The 6,557-nt window shown below is 41.1% G+C and overlaps 1 long non-coding RNA gene across 1 annotated transcript; it reads left to right on the forward strand.

The window, feature by feature from the left end:
- Nucleotides 1-3,176: 3,176 nt before the first annotated feature.
- On the forward strand, nucleotides 3,177-4,345 carry LOC140076707 (uncharacterized). Its single transcript, XR_011849639.1, has 2 exons — nucleotides 3,177-3,246; nucleotides 4,190-4,345. It is a non-coding gene; the product is annotated as an uncharacterized lncRNA (long non-coding RNA).
- The last annotated feature ends 2,212 nt before the right edge of the window (nucleotides 4,346-6,557 follow it).

Consider the following 6,557-nt stretch of genomic DNA (forward strand, 5'->3'; position numbering starts at 1 on the left):
ATCAAGCAAAAAACGATGTATCTCCCTCTCCAAATATCCCTCCAAAAAAATGCGGCGAGCAGGGAGAAACTTCCAAAGGAGAAAATCAATATACAACGCACCAAACCAACAGAAACAAAAACAGCAAGAAGAACTAATGCATTGTAATAGTGTGATCAATCTGTCTGCGTGCATTTTATCACAACACCAACTATGCTTACTGCCCAAAGGTCTAAGCTATGCGCCTAAGAAAGATATGGATCTGTTCACTACTATGTGTGATGTCAACAAATTTGTTCGAGCTCCTACAGTTAAAAAACATTTTTTTATTCCACCACAATCTAACAAGGAAGCTCCTACTCCAGTGTCCCCAAGTTTTGTAGACACAAGGGATAATGCATATAATCTGGAGATACGTTTCTCAGATCTATATACTCTTTTTCAACTCTCTGAATTCGAAAATCCTAAACTTCCCCATACTGGCGAAAATGTTGACACATCGACCTTAGTACAGCGGAGTAATCCTAATTTTTATCCCATCAATTCAAGGGTCCCCGAAATGGACCTCTTCCAAGAGGCGGTCAAGAGAGATCTCACATACCACATACCACAACCTCACCATCAACTGACCATAACCTCACCAGAGGGGAACAACTTGCCATAAAAGAAATCAAAGACAACCCATATATTATCGTATGACCTTCCGACAAGGGGGGCACCATAGTTATCTTAGACAAAGAATTATACCGCAGATCCGTTTTACATCTACTGGACGATGATGTCACATATAAAAAATTATTTAAGGATCCAACACCATCTGTTACTCAAAGGTTAACAAATCTTTTACAAGAAGGAGTGCATCTACAACTTTTTGATAAAAATACTATGGACTTTCTATTACCTTCTCATCCAATATGTCCACACTTCTATGCACTACCAAAGACGCACAAAGGCACCTTTCCCTATTCATATCGCCCCATTGTATCTGGAAACAATTCATTTTTAGAAAGATTGGGCTCATGGCTTGACACCCTCCTGCAGCCCCTTCTCAAGCGACTTCCAGCCTACATCCGAGACAGCAAAGCAGTTCTTGCAGCAATGGATAATTTCATCTGGACCCAAAATTGCACATGGTTGTCGTGCGATGTCACGGCACTGTATAGCTCAATACCCCACGGTCTTGCCTGCAGTGCAACGGCATATCATCTTTCAAAATACAGCTTGTACTCACAGACTCTGCAAGACTATATTGTTCTTGTTTTACATTTTTTATTATCCAATAATTTTTTTACTTTTGATAACCAGTTTTTTCTCCAACAGGTGGGATGTCCCATGGGGGCCCGTTTTTCCCCCTCCCTGGCAAATCTTTTTGTTGCCATGTGGGAGGAGCGGGTCCTATATCACGAATCTAACCCCTTTTTGTCAAGCATCCAATGGTATGGACACTACATCGATGACTGTCTCCTGGTGTGGTCTGGACACCGGGAGACAGTCGCCGATTTTGTGGCGTACCTTAACAATAAAGAATTTAATTTGAAATTTACTATTGCTTTCTTGGATATCCGCCTGTCCGGACATCCAGACACTCAAACAGTAACCACAGAACTATATAGAAAGCCAACATCAGGTAACACATTACTCAGAGCGGACAGCAATCACATTATACATACTATTAGAAATTTACAAATAGGGAAATGTATCCGAGCAATAAGGGCTTCCTCTTCCCAACACAGTTATCACAAGACATGTAAAGAACTCGAAGTTCGTCTAAGGGCAAGAGGATATGGCAAAGCACTATGCAGAAGAGCCCACAGGATAGCAGACACGCAGCCGCGATCGCAAACACAAAACTTCTAACATATCCAATCAGCAAACAAAAATATATTTCAGTACTCGTTACAGCAACCAATACAAACAAATCATTTCCATTATCAAAAAATATTTACCCATTTTGTATCATAATGATCTTTTGAAAAATATCCTAGATAATAGTATCAGTTTTGTCCCCACCAGAGCTGTCACACTGGGCAACTTACTTTCACCCAATGTCTTTATCTCTAAAGAATTACAAACCCCCTGGCTCACCCATAAAGGAAGCTTTTGCTGTGGTGGTACAAGATGTAATATTTGTAAACTCATACCCAAAACCCACACTTTCAAATCTTACAGTAACCCAAAAAGTTTTTCCATTCATAGTTACATTAATTGTGAAACCAGCTGGGTCATTTACATTATTGAATGTACCCAATGCTGTCTCCAATATGTAGGATGCACAGCTAGGAAACTCAAAGATCGTATTTCGGAACATATTACAGGAGCCAATCCGAGGACACTCGCAAGCAACCAGAGCATTACGGGGGCATCCAAACATTTTCGAGACTCACATGCAGGGAACATACAGTACATGCGGGTCACGGGAATAGATTGTGTTTTTTCTAATAAAAGAGGTGGAGATAGAAATAAACAGTTGTATCTCAGAGAGGCCAAGTGGATTCTTACCCTAGGCACACGTCATCCACAGGGTTTAAACTATCGAAATGACCTTACATATATATATTAACACTTTATGCCCCTATCCTGTTAGCTCTATTTCTCCATTCCGCATTCTATATCTGTACTCTTATTTCCCTTCCTTTCTGTTTTTGTTTCTCCACTTACCTCTTTTCAGTTCTAGACATAATCATTGTGTTTCCAAGGTTTTCTTTTGCATCGCACCGTCACACGACTTGTGGGCGTCTCCTTCCATCACTTGACCAGGAGACCGGGCCTTGCGACTGAGTATTATATGTCTAGTTTCATCTCTATTTAAAACTTCAAATCTGCAAACTTACCTGCTTTCTCGTGTTTCCCTTACTTACCTCTATTCAGTACTCAACATAACCTTTGTGTTTTCTAAGCATTCTTTTGTACCGGTCAGGAAACAGGGGTACCGCACTCCTTGTGGGATACGAATGGTGCTTACGTCGGGCACTCAGTCCAAATAGACAGTAGAGAGAAATGTAGCACACATCCTGTGATGAATTTTAAATTATCATTTATTTCATAACATATATTTCATAATTACAGCTCCACCGGGTTTATGAAAATAAGGTACTTTTTTTAACAACAGATCATAAAGTTTCCTTGGCGACGTTTCGGTCTGAATCGACCTTTGTCAAGCAAGATTCTGTTTCTAATTCATTTTATTTTTGCTTTACAGAAAAAATAGATTATTTCGTGGATAAGATCTTATGGGATTGACCCCCACACATGGACTCGCGGTTTATGGTAACTGTATACACACATCATAGTCTTACTAAACCTCATCTATTACTTCCCTCTTGTACAAATCTGTTTTGCATAACTTCATATTCCTAACTATCTTTCTCCTAACTATCTTCCTCTCCATATACTCTTATGACTTTACAACTCCTTTACATGATCTACTTACTCTATACTATATATACACACTCCTATTCTGCTTCTTTACCTCTCAATCACAACACACTCATTCAGAGTCTACACACTATCTAATCATATTATGCTCCCTACTAGCCAACTCAGATACTAACTTTCAGCTTGTCTACAACATCGGGCCAGGCAGGGGCCGCAGCTGTGCGAACAACCCCGATGTTAGGGGCACCGGCCGCGGCTCCTGTGCTGCGCGTGCGCGCCTTGTGGCTCCTCTCCACAGCAACCTGATACTTCAGCCGGTGGATCGCGCCCTTGGCGTGCGTGCGCAGTAAAGTGGCGTGCATGCGCCACAAAGTGGCACACGCACCGTGGACCCAACTTCCGGTCTCACGGCCGCGCGCCCGCTCACTGGCCCGAACACAATCAGTCCGTGCTTAAAAGCACGCGACTCACAGGCACAGGCCCTTCTCTCTCCACCCGAACTGGAACACAGCTACTGTCCACAGTAAGTGCCCTCCTTCATTGCCTCCCTCTTCAACTCTTATCATTCCAACATCTTTACCAGATTACCCTTGTTCTTTTTCCCATCTACCCTCCAGCCATCAGACATTACGCAACCATACCTCTTGGACCTCCTAAACCACTAACCAATATCCAACTTTATTCTACATATTGATTATAATCTTACACCTCTTGTTACACTTACAACACAAAAATTGTTTTCCTTTAATTATGATGTCCGCCAATATTGTTTAAAATACTGTTTCATAGCCAGCAACAGAATATATGTTAATTTTGCTCTACTTTTCAAATTTAGTTTCAGATCGTGCTTGACAAAGGTCGATTCAGACCGAAACGTCGGCAAGGAAACTTTATGATCTGTTGTTAAAAAAAAAGTACCTTATTTTCATAAACCCGGTGGAGCTGTAATTATGAAATATATGTTATGAAATAAATGATAATTTAAAATTCATCACAGGATGTGTGCTTCTTTTGTACCGGTCAGTCACATGACCTGTGGGCGTCTCTTTGAGTCACATGACCAGGAGGCAGGGCCTAGACACGTGATTAAGGCTTTAAATGTCGGTCAGTCTACATGCTTGCTAGGTATGAGTAAGGACCGCTAAAATGTAAAGGTCCGAAACGCGTCACCCAGTCCTGTTTGTACAAACATGTTTTTATCATGTTTAGTTATTTTTTCACCATGTTATTTGTTTTTACTACTTTTTTGCTATGAATAAACTTTGAAGATTTTTTACTCAAGCTGGTGCCGAAGGACGCTTCTCTTTTTCGTCCATACTTGGAGAAATATACCTCCCCTTCCACAACCTGTCCTGCACAGGTACCACATATCCTCCCCCTCTGCTCAGGACCCTTGGACTGAGCAACTGTAACCACAAGATACCCGTGACAATGTATCCGCATTTCCCTGTAATCTTCCTGGCCTATGCTCCACTGTAAAATTGTAAGACTGCAGAGCCAGGAACCACCGGCTCTGGTTCATATTCAGGTTCATCCACTTAAGGGGAGCGTGGTCTGTGACCAACCTGAATTTCCTGCCCAACAAATAATATTTGAGGGATTCCAGTGCCCATTTAATGGCAAGACATTCCTTTTCTACAACTGCATAATTTTCTCACGCTTATTCAGTTTTCTGCTTAAATATAAAACAGGATGTTCTTCTCCATCTCTGATCTGCGACAAGACTGCCCCTTTTCCTATCTCCAAAGCATCAGTCTGCACTATAAATTCTTTCTTAAAGTCAGGTGTTCAGCGTTTTGAATGCCTTCTCTGCTACAGGGTTCCACTTTATCATAACTGACTCTTTTCCCTTGATAAGATCAGTTAGTGGCGCTGCAAGAGCTGCAAATTTGGGTATAAACTGCCTGTAATAACCAGTAATCCCAAGGAAAGCTCTCACTTGTTTTTTATTTAACGGTTGGGGCCAGTTCTGGATAGCATTAATCTTTTCAACTTGGGGCTTGACTTCACCTCTCCCAATAATGTACCCCAAGTACTTAGCCTCTTCCAGACCAATATGACATTTTTTGGAGTTTGCTGTCAACCCTACCTTCTTCAAGGTGTCAATCACAGACTGTACTCTTGGTAGGTGTGTCTCCCAGTCAGGGATATAAATAACTATGTCATCAAGGTAGGCAGAGGCATATTGCCTATGTGGCCTCAAATCTCTGTCCATTAATCGTTGGAACCAAAAGGCATAGTAACGTATTGAAACAAGCCATCAGGTATTAAAAAATGCCTTCTTTTCCTTGGTTATTTGCCAATAACCTTTTGTCAGATCTAGGGTTGTGATATAATGGGCCCTACCCAGTCGATCTATGAGCTCATCTACTCGCGGCATAGGATATGCATTAAATGTAGACACTAAGTTCAACTTTCTGAAGTCATTACAAAACCTTAGAGTACCATCAGACTTTGGTATTAACACAATTGGGCTTGACCAGTCACTATGGGACTCCTCAATCACTCCCATTTCTAGCATCTCTTTTACCTCCTTCGAGACTGCCTTTAGCCTTGCCTCAGGAATTCTATATGGCTTAACACGTTCCCCGCCGCCAGGTTCTGTGACAATATCATGTTTTAAGAAATGAAATATAGGTTGGAAAGATCCAGAGATTTGGATTGTGGTCTAGACCTATTGTGAATCAATATTTAAGCTCCAATTGCATTTCTGCAAATAAAGGTCTTTTGACCAAGAGATGAAGTGAAAAAAATGTGTATAAAATTTAATTTTTATTTATATTCGTTTAATAAATAAACCAGAACTCAGTCTGTATTTGTCTCTTATTTGAAATAGGTGTACTGAGCCGAAAAATGTTTAAAAGTTTTTGTGATGGTAGTGGGTAGATTTTTGAAAATGTTATACTACCATAAAGGGAGACCGTTTGGGTCTATGACGATAGGGTGTGTGTCCGTGTCGATTCTTTTTGCCTCAATTAGAAGATGAAATGATTTCTTCAATTATGAATGCCGCTAGGCTTATGTGAGCTTCCCGTGGTGCTCCAAACAATCTCCAATGCCAACAGAGGGAATCCACTATTTGGTGGTATGTTATTAGTCCTCTCTTTGCCCGCATTCACACATGCTCGCAGGGGAGGGGTATTATAGGAGTTTTCACGCACTCACATTTGCATCCACACACTGGTATCACACTTGCTTCCGCA

The sequence above is a fragment of the Engystomops pustulosus genome, chromosome 9, assembly GCF_040894005.1.
Source record: "Engystomops pustulosus chromosome 9, aEngPut4.maternal, whole genome shotgun sequence".
NCBI classification, from domain to species: Eukaryota; Metazoa; Chordata; class Amphibia; order Anura; family Leptodactylidae; genus Engystomops; species Engystomops pustulosus.